This window comes from Mobula birostris, chromosome 15 (genome assembly GCF_030028105.1).
Source record: "Mobula birostris isolate sMobBir1 chromosome 15, sMobBir1.hap1, whole genome shotgun sequence".
NCBI classification, from domain to species: Eukaryota; Metazoa; Chordata; class Chondrichthyes; order Myliobatiformes; family Myliobatidae; genus Mobula; species Mobula birostris.
In genome coordinates, this window is record NC_092384.1 from 41,772,705 (window position 1) to 41,787,400 (window position 14,696).

Genomic DNA, 14,696 nt, shown 5'->3' on the forward strand with positions numbered 1-14,696 from the left:
ATTTTCACAAAATTGTATTTCATTACCTGAATAAAGTCACATATTTATTTTTCCTTTATACCTTTCCTTTAAAAATTCTAACTAATATGTTTCAACAGTCAATGTTTTTATGGCTATATCTTCTTCAAACAAGTACAGGAATAATCTTGGTTTGATTTGGTAATGCTCTTCTAATTTAACAAATCTACCATATTTGAAAAGGATTAATGTTTGTTACTTTTGGCATCAGTTTGTGTTAGTATTGTAACATGGTAATTTATCTTCCGACATATTGCTGCAGACGAGTGGGATCTGTCAATTTTAAGCCTGGAATATATTAACAAAGCAGTCAGTTTCCAATGACATGTTAGCAAGCTACACCCTTCCTGCTTAGATAATTGCAGTTATGATTAAAATCAGCCCTGAATGGATGACTAATCTTCTAAATGGTTGAAGGTTGTATAAAAAGTTCATGTCGCTATATATTATTTCTTATTCACTTCATTAGCATAATTGGTATTTTTCCATCCAGAAGTTTCTAGCATGTGGAATCCATTGAGGCTTCTTTTTAGCTTAAGATATTTACATCAAGACCTGTATTAATCAGGATTTTTTAATTCCTGGTGCTTTTGGAAGCAGTGGAACTCTGAGTTTTCCAATAACTGTTTTCTCACAAACTATCAATCTCTCAAACACACTGCAGAGTAGGAGTTGCATGGATCAGGTGACATGAAGCTGAAGGACGTGGGTAACCAACAAAACATGAAGAAACTACCAGGATCTCAGGACAGTTCAGAGTTCAGTTGAGTTTTCATCTGGATTGATTAATAATAACAAAAATTGAACATAACGTACTGGATTCAAAATTACCTCAAACATGTCCATTTTAAATATGGATAAATATTATCTTCTTTCAGTTTGCTGTAAGAGGGCAATACTGCATCACAATCCCCAAAATGGCCTCTTACAGTGGACTGAGACATGAGAGACATTAACTTTTATAGCCCTGTACCTCAGAGTTTTAATAACTCTGTTCTCTATACCACAAAAAATTGCATTTTTACCCAAGTACAGCCCAATGATAAAGTTACCTGATGAACTGCAGAGACATGCTTGAATCCCACCACTGCAGCAATAGACTTTAAATTCCAGCAATTTAATGAATCTGGAATTATAAAATAAAACTTTTCTTAATAACATTTTGCATTGAATGGCGGGGTTGTTGTAAAAACCCAACTAGTTCACCATGTCTTTCTGGGAAGGAAATTTGTCCTTTTTAATCTGATCTGGCCCAGACTTGACTTCAGACTCCCAATTCAGTCAATTCCTAAACACCTTATCTGTTTAGGGGCATTGGAAAACAAATGCTCCATTGTTAGTGGCATTCACATTTGTGAATAAATAAATTAAAAATATGCAAACAGTATTTATTATAGCAGCTCGATAAACAGATGACTCGCGTGTATTGAACATTTAGCCTTCTGGTTTATATTACCTGTTGCTGCTGTTTTCTGACATTATTGCATCTAGGGGATGGCAATAGAATTTATCCCTTCTCTTTCTTTCACAGAATGTGAAAGTGGTAATGGCAATAGTTCCTGCTACCTTCCCTAACACTAATTGACATACTTGACTATTTGACTTAGGAATCAAGCACAGACCCAATAGGACTGGGGAGGAGATTTACTTCCGTAAAGAACATGAGGGATTTACAAAACAAACCAAAAAGGTTTTCTGTTGTTATCTTTCAATTCCATCTTCTTTTAGTTGATTGATTCAAAAAGGTGAGAGCGTGGTATTGCTGATCTGGGATAGAATCAACGAAGCATACTTACGGTTTGGAAGCAAGGCTCTAGAGCATTACAGGGTAGTCAAGATGGAACTTAAGTATGGACATAGGACAGCTAGAAGGGGCCATTGAAAGGCCTTGGTGGGCTAGATTCCGGAAAATCCCAAGGCGTTCTACAAATACATGAAGAACAGGAAGATGTCTAGAGTGAGGGTAAGATGGATCTGGGATAAAAGAAGAAATGTGCCTGGAGTCAGAGGAGATAGTAGAGTTCCTTAATAGGTACTTTTCTCCAGTATTTACCAGTGACAGGGACCTTGACAAATGTGAGGTCAGCATAAAACAGGCTGGATATGCTGGAACATGTCAATATTTAGAAAGATGATGTCTTCAAAGTTTCAAGGGAAACATTAGAGTAGATAAGTTCCTGGGCCAGATGAGGTATAACCCAAGTTACTACAGAAAGTGAGGGAAGAGATTGCTGCACCTTTGTGATGATCTTTGCATCCTCACTGGCTACAGGAGTAGTACAAGACGATTGGAGCATGACAAATATTATTCCTTTGTTCAAGAAAGGTAAACAAGATAACAATGGGAGTTATAAACCCATGAGTCTTGCTATGCTGCTGGGCAAACTATTCCAGAGGATTCTTAGAGACAGGGGTTATGAGCATTCAGAGAAGCATAGCCTGATTATGGGTAGTCAACATAGATTTGTGAGGGGCAGGACATGCCTTAGGAGCCTGATTGAATTCTTTAAGGAAGTGACAAAGTAAACTGATGAAGACAGAGCACTGGATGTGATGTATATGGGTTCTAGTAAGACTTTTGTTGATAGCTTCAGCAAAACTGCCTGTAGGGATATTGGTCCCCTACAGGTTCAGGTGTAGCGCATCCCTTTTGTACAGGTCCTACCTTCCCCAGAAGAGATCCTAATGATCCATAAACCTCTAGCCCTGCTGCCAATACTAATTTGTTAGCCACAAATTCATCTGCAAAATCACCCTATTCTTCCCCTGACCGGTGTGGGGCCATCCCTGACCTGACACCTGGGAGGACACATACCATTTTGGAGTCTCCTTCAGAGACCCACTGTCTGTTCCCCTAACAATTGAATCCCCTATCACCACTGCTGTCTGTTCTCCCCACTTCCCCTCTGAGCCACAGAACGAACTCAGTGCCAGAGACCTGGTTGCTGCAGCTGACGCCAATTAGGTTGTTCCCTCCATCAGTATGCAAAATGGTGTACTGGTTATTCAGGAGAACAGCCACTGGGGTACTTTGTACTCTCCACTATTCTCTTTCTTCCTCCTGACAGTCACCCTGTTATCCACTGTATCTCCTGCGACTGTAGCTCCTATTTATCACCTCTTCATTACCTGAATGGGTTGTAGGTCATCCAGCTCCAGTTCCCTAGCACAGTCTGTAAGGAGCTGCATCCAGATGTAGCAATCAGCAAGATTGGAGGTCTCTCAAATCTCCCAAAACTTTCATGAGATTCATGCCTCTGACCTGGGATCCTTCTCACTACTTTTGCTAGGCACTAATAGGCAAAGGAAGACAATTTAATTTGCTGTAATTTAGTATATTTTTAGTTAACTACTATTTTTAAAAATTCTTCCCTGTTCTTACCTGCTATTCCCCTGAGCTTCTTTGCCAAGGCCTCTCGAGCAAAGCCTCAGACCTCAGACTCCTACAATCACCCACTCATTTAATGGCTATTCCAAAATGCCCTCTGGCACCTTGCCCTACTACTCCTCTCACCGAAGCCTCTTGTGCAAAGCCTCAGTTCTCCACTCTTACACTGTCCTCTCCAACAATGGCTGCTCCCACAATGGCCACTCCACTTCAACCTCTCTTTTATTTATTAGTCCAAGTGAAACTCACATGCAACATGACTTGATCGCTTCAATGGTTCCCGCACAGATCTTGCTCTTGCTACACCAAATTGGCAGGATCTTTCGATAAGCAAGTTCTACAGTTCTACACAAAATATCTGCAGTGTTTTCTGGAATGTTATTTCTTTTTTAGCATTGTGAAATACGTGTAACATTTTCATGTTGTAAGTAAAAGAATTAGAAATCTAGCAGCTTAATCAATCTACAATTAGATAAAATATTTTAGAAATAGTTAAAGGCATGTTAACTTAAAATTAGGAGCAAGAATAAGTAAGAGAAATATAAATGAGTGAAAATGTTTTTGTTAATTGCTTATGTTTAATAGCATCATTCGGCATAATTAAATGTCATTTACCTTGTGCATCCTTGTGCAAAAACACCACGCTTTGACGGAGTATGGCTGTAAGATATAAAATCACCATTACCTCACGTAACTATTGTCTTTTAATTTAACCTTACTGATTAGCTCAAAATCAAAGGTGGTTCCATCCAAACAAGTAAGGAAGCAAGAAACAATCACCTCCAACACTTGTTCATCTCCATATCTTTTGTTGTAGCTTTTGAGCGATTGACCTTATTGAGACGATTGTACTTCTTTCACCCCGGATGCACACTGTAAATAGTAATCGTGTAATGTTTTTGTTAGATATTCTCATCTCTACAGACTGGACCACACGGTGTTGTGATCTCAAGTACTGCTTGATTGAAAGTCAATGTTTTTCTGAGTAGATTACAAAATCCAATTGTACTTGGCTTTGGCATGGCTGCCAGTGCATATAGTGACATCGAGTAAAGCAGGACAGAAACAGGGCGTTCAACCTCACTCATCCATGTTGAACAAGATGACATCTATGCTAGTCCTATTGCACACGTTTGACACATATTCCTATAAACCTTTGTATCCCTGCAGCTGAACAAGTATCTTTTAAACATTCTTATTGTACCTGACTCCTCTGGCTGCTCGTTCCTTATATTTAGAGAGCTATAGAACAGTAAAATGGCCTTCTGGCCCAACAAGTTTGTGTTACCCAATTACACTCATGTGACCAATTAACCAATAGGGCTTTGGGATGTGGGAGGAAACCAGAGCTCCCAAAGGAAACCCGCATGGTCACAGAGAGAATGTAGATATTTCTTACTAAAAGCGATGGATTTGAACTCAGGTCACTGACGTTGTAATAATATTACACTGACTGTTGCCCAAATGCGACTGTGCTGTCTATATGACATGTATGTGTAATATATGTACCACCCTCTGTATGAAACAATATCCCCCTCAGTTTATGATTACATCTGTTTCTTCTCATCTTAAATCTAGGTTCTTAAGCTCTTGATTGCCCGTCTCTTGGGGAAAGACTGTGTACATATCTGCACTTCAGCTACTGTAGATCTCACCCATAGTCACTGCTGAAACATTTAATCCTTTTTGATGGTCTAATTTGACGTAAACTTACACAAGGCTGTCGACAAATGGTAACCATCTCCCACAGAGAGCTAGAGCATTCCATGAACACCCTGTGTCAGGGAAGAGAATTGCAAAGAAGGAATGATGAATTTTTTTAATTTCAGAAAAATTGTGTCTGTAATGGCATGTCTGTCTTGATGGTTCTGGGTTAATGAAAACACAGCAGAAACAGCTTAATTATACACAGCTCCTCTCAAGAGGATTTGTCAATATTTCCAGATGCATTAAGTATAATGACTATGGCTCTCTCAATCACAGCAGACTCAATGACTGTGTTGCCATGCTATCTGAGTGAAGCATTAAGAGCAATCTATTACCTGAGGGCCCAGAGATAAGCACTGTTGCTTTTGCCACCGTGAGCATTGTGACACAGTATGTTGCTTCCCAGAGCAGGTGGCCATACTTTGATCCTTAGCAGTGAAAGGAATAGAGGCACTGAAGATTTAAATCGGCTGGATAACCTCAACTACCTCAGCAGTTCATTTTACAAAAGCAATCATAAATTGCTAGTAAACATAAATTGACAGTGTATATGTGTCAAATCAGGTCTGAACACTACATCACGTGAACATCATTGGGGGAAGGCTTGCAGGCATGAAGTTACATACTCGTAGCTTTATCTAAGATCCTACAAAAAGCTGAACATGGACTCCCCCCAGACAATTGATACCATTTGCATCCTGTCACACAGGAGAAAAACAAACCTTAGTTTCTACATCCATCTGGATCATCCATTGCTTGCTATCAATGCTTCTTTATTGTGGTTCTCATATCAGTCCTCTGGGACTCCACTGTGAGTTAGCACATTTAACCTACCAGTCTTCTATCAGCTTTCTATAGGCAGGTGTCTCTTTGCATTAAACACTCCTTTGATCTAAAATATCCAAACATTATTGGAGGTAGTGCTTGGTGGTTTCATTTGCAATGACACAGTGTGATTGTTCAACACCACAGAATGGTTGATATTGGCAGATGGCTGAGCGAGTGACATTCCTGAATAGCACAAAAGGAGAGAATGGTCATTGTGCTAAATTTGTAAGAAGAGCTCAATAAGTATTTACATATATTGAACAGTCACTGTTTGAGGTATGAAGACAATCTTTTGCAAACTTTTTGTACCATTAAATCCTCAACTACAGCAAGCCTTGGTCAACCATATGCTTTGCCTAATGTCTGCAACCATAACAGGACTTCCAGATCTACCAAATGACTTTATTGAAAAGCACACTCGTGGTATTAACTAGCATATTTATAAAGCCATTATTTCAAGAAGAGAATAATGTCATAAATTTATTTCAGCAGGAATTCTGCTATCAGAATTCAAGAAATTGGGTCAAGGGCCATACAGTTCCCTTGTCTTGGCCACACTTATGCTCATCTCATATGATAACCTTTGTCTTTGATGATCAATTAACATGAATCATTTATGAGGCAATAATCACAGTACAATAATAAACACATATATGTTAAATTCCAGTGGTCTAACCAAAACTTTCAAATTTGCTCAGTTCATCGTACACACTGTATTTTACATTGGGATTATGCCAGGTCTCAAGATCAACCATCAATCAGAATTTATAACACATAGTCACTCTTCGAACACTAGAAGTTTCAAACATTTTTGTTCTCCAGCCACTTGGATATGGAGTGCTTCGCTGATTGTCACTTTAATCTATCTGTCTTCCGGGTAAATTTAAGCTTCATATTTAATTTTATCTTTATTTACACTGCATTTTAATTTCAAATTACTGTGTATTTATTTGTTTTCAGGAGGGAAGCAATCCAAGTTATAGGACAAATGAAATAAGCCTCTGGAAGAAAAGATATTGTCCTTACCCTATTGAGAAACAGAGAATATCAGAGGTGATAATCTATATTTTATTTGCATTTCATTTCATAGGAAATGGTTCTGTCATTATAAATTGGTATGGATGGTAAAATATCCATATCATTCTTCAGCGATATATTCAACTATTTCAGGAGAAAATGTAAACCTGAATTCCAAATAGATTTGTTCTTTTCTTTCTGGGAAATTCTGAGAATCAAAGACTTAATTCAACTATTCATTTTGTTTTTTGACTTAACAAACTACTATTGCAGATTTTCAAAGGTCAAAGTAAATTTATTATCAAAGTACGTATCTGTCACCACATACTACCTTGAAATTCATTTTATTGCGGGCATTCACTGTAGAATAAAGAAATAAAATGGAATCAATGAAAAACTATACAGAAACAAAGACTGACTGACTAGCAATGTGCGAAAGACATTGCTTCATAACAAAGGGAATTGAGTGTAAGAACAAAGAGGTCCTTCTGCAGCTGTACAGGGCCCTGGTGAGACCACACCTGGAGTACTGTGTGCAGTTTTGGTCTCCAAATTTGAGGAGGACATTCTTGCTATTGAGGGAGTGCAGTGTAGGTTCACAAGGTTAATTCCTGGGATGGCGGGACTGTCATATGTCGAAAGATTGGAGCGACTGGGCTTGTGTGCTCTGGAATTTAGAAGGCTGAGAGGGGATCTTATTGAAACATATAAGATTATTAAGGGATTGGACACGCTGCAGGCAGGAAGCATGTTCCCGCTGATGGGTGAGTCCAGAACCAGAGGCCACAGTTTAAGAATTAGGGGTAGGCCATTAAGAACAGAGTTGAGTAAAAACTTTTTTCACCCAGAGAGTGGTGGATATATGGAATGCTCTGCTCCAGAAGGCTGTGGAGGCCAAGTCTCTGGATGCTTTCAAGAAAGAGGTGGATAGAGCTCTTAAAGATAGCGGAATCAAAGGTTATGGGGATAAGGCAGGAACTGGATACTGATAGTGGATGATCAGCCATGATCACAGTGAATGGCGGTGCTGGCTCGAAGGGCCGAATGGCCTACTCCTGCACCTATTGTATATTGTCTAAAGAAGACAAACTGTGCAAATACTGAAAAAAAAGTAAATAAAGAACATCGAGAACACGAGTTATAATATCCTTGAAATTGAATCTATAGGTTGTAGAATCAGTTCAGCAGTGAGATGACTGAAGTTACCCATGCTGGTTCAGGAGATTGATGGTTGAAGATTAATAACAGTTCCCATACTTGGCGGTATGGGACCTAAGGTTCTAGTACCTCCTTCCTGATGACTGCAGCAAGAAGAGAGCATGGCCTGGATGGTGAGGGGCTTTGATCATGGTTGCTGCTTTCATGTGGGAGCCCTCCTTGAAGATGTGCTCAATGGTTGGGAGATCTTTTCCTATGATGGACTGGGCTATATCTACTAATTTTGTGTAGACTTTTCCATTAGGGTCATGGAGTCATAGAAAATGACAGCATAGAAACAGGACCTTTGGCCTATCTAGTCCATGCTGAACCATTTAAATAGCCTAGTCCCTTTGGCCTTCACCCAGGCCATAGCCCTCCATGCCCCTCCCACCCATGTACCTATCCAAACTGCTCTTAAATGTTGAAATCAAGATTGCATGTACCACTTGTGCTGGCAGCTTGTTCCTTAAACATGTTAAGGTCATACATGCAGCCTGTTACAGTTGCTCTGGCTGAATGTACTCCTGTGCCCACCCAGTACATTATGTAGTGGATGGGAGACATTGCATGCCATCTTGGTCAATGTCTTCCATCCACTACATAATGTACTGGGTGAGCACAGGAGTACATTCAGCCAGAGACTCATTCCACCGAGATGCAGCACAGAGTGTCATAGGAAGTCATTCCTGCCTGTGGCCATCAAACTTTACAACTCCTCCCTTGGAGGATCAGACACCCTGAGCCAATAGGCTGGTCCTGGACTTATTTCATAATTTACTGGCATAATTTACATATTACTATTAACTATTTCTGATTCTATTACTATTTATTATTTACGGTGCAACTGTAACGAAAACCAGTTTCCCCCGGGATCAATAAAGTATGACTATGACTATGACTATGTTACCATTCACCCTTAACCCATGACCTCTAGTTGTAGTCTTACCCAATGTTAGCGGAAAATTGCTTGCATATACCATATCTCTTCCCCTCAGAGTTTTGTATAGCTTTATGAAATTTCCCCCCAGTCTTCTATGTTCTAGGGAATAAAGTTCTAACCTTTTCAATCTTTCCTTATAACTCAGGCCTTCCAATCTTTGCAACATCCTTGTATATTTTCCCTGTACTCTTTCAATCCGTTTTTACATCTTTCTGTAGGTAGGTTACTAAAAATGCACACAGTACTTCAAATTAGGGTCTTGTACAACTTCAGCATAACATCCCAACAGTTTCAACAGTTCACCCCTGCGCGACAGGAGAATACATATCATAATACAATAGTCTCTGCTTTATTATTTTGTACATTGTTATTTCATATTATTGCACATTGGTACATTATTATTGGGTATATTTTTATTCTGCATTTTATCATTAGTTAAGTCTGCACACTGCAAAGTGTTTTTTTTAAATTTTGCTGCTGTAATGAAAGAATTTCCCACTTGGGATCAATAAAGTTATTATTATTATTATTATTATCATCCCAACTCCTGTACTCAATACTTTAATTTATGAAGGCCAATGTGCCAAAAGCTTTCTTTGCAACATCATCTACCTGTGACACCACTTTCAATGAATTAAGAACCTGTATTCACAGATTCCTTTTTCCTACTGCACTCTTCAGTGCCCTACTAAGACCTACCAAGGTTGGTCCTCCCAAACTGCAACACCTTACACTTGTCTGCATTAAATTCCATCTGCCATTTTTCATTCCATTTTTTCCAGCTGGTTAGACCCTGCTGCAAGTTTTGATAGAGTTCCTTGCTGTCCACTATTGACCCGACCTTGGTGTCATTCGCAAATTTACTCATCTAGTTTACCACGTTATCATCCAGTTCATTGATATCGATGACAAACATCAATGGACCTAGCACCGATCCCTGTGGCACCCCACTAGTCACAAACCTCCAGTCAGAGCGGCAACCACCTACTATGACTCTCAGGCTTCTCCCGCAAAGCCAATATCTAATCCAATTTCATCTCATCTGGAATGCCAAGTGACTGAACCTTCTTGAACAACCTCCAAATGTAGGACCTTGCAGAACTCCATGTAGACAATGTTCTTGGGTTTTGGTGTTTCCATCCCTGGCTGAGATGCAACCAGTCAACATATTCTCCACTGTGCATCTACAGAGGCTTGTCAAAGTTTTAGATGACATGCCAAATCTTTGCAAACTTGTAAGAAAGTAGAGGCACTTCCATGCCTTCTTTGTAATGGCACTTATGTGCTGGTCCCAGGAGATAGCCTATGAAATGTAAATGTGAGGTAATTTAAAGTACTGACCCTCTCCACCTCTTATTCCCTAATCAAGACTGGCTCAAGAACCAGTGGGTTCCTCCTTGTGTAACTAGGAATCAATTCTTTCGTTTCATATATATTCAGCGGCCACATTAATAGATACCTCCTATACCTAATAACGTGGCTATTATGTGTATGTTGATGGTCTTCTGCTGCTGTGTCCCATATACTTTAAAGTTCTACCTGTTGTGCACTTAGAGATGACCTTCTGCACACCAGTACTGTAACCTGTGGTTATTTGAGTTACTGTCACTTTTCTGTTAACTTGAACCAGTCTGGCCAATCTCCTCTAACCTCATTATCAAGGAGTTTTCACCCACAGAAATGCTATCCACTGGATTTTTTTTTGTCTTTTTTACACCATTCTCTATAAATAATCTGTTTTGTGCGAAAATCCCAGGAGATCAACAGTTTCTGACATACTGAAACAACTCCATCTGGCACAAACAATCATTCAATGGCCAAAGTCACTTAGATCACATTTATTCCCCATTCTGATGTGTTTTTTTCTTAACAAAAAAATTACCCTCTTGACCATATGAGTTAAGGCCACATGATTGGCTAAATAGATATTTGCATTAGTGAGCAGGTGTAATGTGTACCTAATAAAGTAGCCGCTGAGTGCATAGTTTTCAATTTTACAGATTATCTTTGACGAAGCATATTAAGCTATTGCAAAACTGGAATCTTCTCAAAAACAAACCTAAACCGTATTTAAGCTAGAAATGCATATGATGCAACCATAAGATAATTTAGTGGATCTAAATAATCAGTGGGCATTCTAGATCCTAACACTAGGAACCTAAATAATTTAAAAGGGTAATGTAGAGTTCAGGAGCATGAACACTGATAGATTAAGATTTTATCAGATAGTACTTGATTTAATATTGTAAAATACCATAAAACTATATGATATAGGAGCAGAATTCGGCCATTTGACTCATCGAGTCTGCTCCACCATTCCATCATGGCTGATTTATACAAGAGTTAGCAACCTTCTAGATTTCCTACTTTTGTATGTAACTTTGTCAGTGGTAAATTATTTAAACAATGCTCATAACTGCATTAAAAATAAAAGAAACTCTAAAAAAAATCTGAATTTAAGAGTACATTTCTTGCACCTATTTGCAGCTCCTCAGAATATAAAGCAATTCATTTGCTGCACCAACTCAGTGGCAGTTCCTAACAATGCTATCAACTTTACAAACAAATGCAAATGAAAGTTGTGATAGAATTGGCAAAGGCAAATGTGCTCTAAGGTCTTTGAATTAAAATGCTAGCTCTTTTCTCTTCCCATGAGGTGCCTGACCTGTTGAATCAGCATTTTCTTTTATTTAGATTTCCTGCAGTTCTTTAAATTTCTAGAGCTCTGAAGTACTGCAGATTTTGAAGTATTTAAAACATTTTGCTTTTTTTTCTTTGAGTTTATTTGTTATGACTTTTCATATGGTTTATTTAGGAATAATTGTTGAAAGTAATGTTTTCGTTTATGAATTTAAGTCTTCTTTAAAGGTGTTTTAATCAGACACGAGGAAATCGGCAGATGCTGGAATTTCAAGCAACACACATCAAAGTTGCTGGTGAAAGCAACAGGCCAGGCAGCATCTCTAGGAAGAGGTACAGTCGACGTTTCAGGCTGAGACCCTTCGTCAGGACTAACTGAAAGAAGAGATAGGTCTCCCCCTCCCCCTCCCACTTTCAAATCTCTTATTAGCTCTTCTTTCAGTTAGTCCTGATGAAGGGTCTCGGCCCAAAACGTCAACTGTACCTCTTCCTAGAGACGCTGCCTGGCCTGCTGCGTTCACTAACAACTTTTATGGGTGCTTTAATCAGAATCAGGTGTGAGGGGATCCAGGAGTGCCCCTATTAACTGTTTGAAGAGAGACAGAGAGAGACATTCATCGTTGATGGTTTGTTTGGAAAGGAGAGAGAGAGACGAAGATTAACAGTTGGACTGTCACTTTAAGGCATTGGAAGTAACTTTGGATTTTTACTGAGTTTGGAGTTGGAGACAGCACCGAGCAGCTCGTAAGTTGCTATGGTGACCGAAGGTAGTGTTAATTAATGGACACTCGATGTTATGATTTTCAACACATTGTTGATATTTCTTCAAGGACTTGTTGCCTGCTTGTACTCCTTTACAGACAAAGGAAGGAGGGACTCTTTGAATGACAGGTGATGCTCAGTCTGGTGAAATAAATGGGAGGTCAGATGATACAGACCTCGGACACATGATCTGGACACTGAATGAGCATTGTTGTGCCTGCAGGAAAAGTGGGTTTTGGAGGATCGATTAGGCGGATCAATCCAAATTGCTATTCCAGTTTGAGGAGAAGGGGTTGACTGGTGGGGAGTTGTCTATGTGTCCACCCTCGCCGGGGTGATAGCTCCACCACAGAAGACCGGTCCCCCGGTTAAAGTCACAGTCGGTGACTTGTAAAGGATTTCGGAGGACGACGAGAAGGTCGACGGCATCAGCTCACCTGAAGACTCAACTCTCTCTCTCGCTCTCTCTCCATCACTACTCAACTAAATACCATGAACTGAACTGGACTGAACTTTACTCAACATCGTAAGACTGTATCTTGTTACCCCTAGACTTAAAGAAACTTGGTTTTTTCATACATATATATTCCACACTTACTTTTATATATAATCATTGCTAACCTGTTTGATTTATCTACATTTATATTACTGTATTGCGTAGTTACTAATAAATATTAGTAGTTTATAGCAACACCAGACTCCAAAGTGGTTTCTATTTCTGCTGGTTCTTTATTCCCGTCAACAGGTACGTGACATAAATTGGGGCCTGCATCCGCAATATGAACAAATTGGTCGGGAGGCAGGTTTGAATTGATTTGGGGAAAATCCCTTTTGATTTGGACTGTTGATTTGGTTGTGTGGAAAAACAGCAGAAATGGGTGTTAGAGACTTTCTGAAATCACCAGACCTGGTGACTTTGAAGTTTGCTAAAAAGTATGAGTTGCGGGACATTGCTAAAGAATTGAGAATTGAGGTAAAGAAGGATGTGAGTAAGGTAGAAATTCAAAGGAAAATAGTTGAATATTATATAGATATGGGAACATTTGATGAGGAGGCGTTAGAGTTGTTCGTGGAAGGTGAACCTACTGAGGATGAGCTTCAGCTTCTATTGGAAATAGTAAACAGGGAGCATGAACAGAAATTAAAACAGCTCGAGAGAGAGGCTAAAGAAGCAGCAAGACAGAGAGAAGAGGCGGAAAGACAGAGACAGCTCGAGAGGGAGAAATGGCAACGTGAAGATCATGTGGCAGGAAGTCAGGGACAGTTTAAAACGGAGAGGTTGCAGCAAAGAGGTTTAGAGTTGGACCCTGATGATTTTTACAGCTCGGAAGGGCTAGTTTTGTGTGACGAATTTAAAAGTTGTGTTCCTGATGAGGTAAGGGCATATCCAGTGGCAGAGGATGCCCCTACCCTGCACGGGTCTGTTGAGAAAGCAGATGAAGAAGTTTTAACCCACGAGGTTGAGTTTACTCCAGATGAGAGTTTGCCAGAGAGTAGCTGGGAGGTACGAGATTACCTTGAATTTGAAACTGGGACAAGTGATGACAGCCCTGAAGAGGCAGTTGTTCCAACTGAAAGTTTTCAGGTTGTTGAAGTACCTGTGAGTTCACAGGATTCTGAACCTTATGTTGAAACTCAGTTAAAGTCTGGGGTGTCTGACTTGGTTGGAAAGGAATGCAGTCCTTTTGTGTCAGATGGATTTGGTTCAGAGAGTAAGGGGTTAACCTTGGTACCAGTGGAATGTGAAGATTCTCAGTCATTTGTATCAGATTGTGTTTTAAAAGTTGGTTATGTTGTGGAACCTGGTGAGGTCAGTGTTGTTGGAAATAATGGCAAAAGTGCTGTTCCTGGACTTTTGGATAAAGTGCTGGAAAAGGTTGGATTGGTTGCCCGACCTTTGACCCTGCTTGCAGGACAAAGGCCTGCTGAGACAAGATGCGCTAGTTTGTTGGATTTTGTTTGGACATTTGGAAGTAAGCACCTGCAAGGTCATGCTGTTATTCAGAGTGATATCATCGAGAGGAGGAAAAATTGTTGTGGTTTTGGAGTGGAAGTTGCCATGGATACAAGTTGAAGTATAGGTCGTAATGAGATGGGTAGTTTATTTGGTCTCTTTCATAATGCATACATGATTCTGATCAGCCTAATGATGGTACTGAATTTGGTAAACAATGGAGGCATGTTGACAGCTGTCCA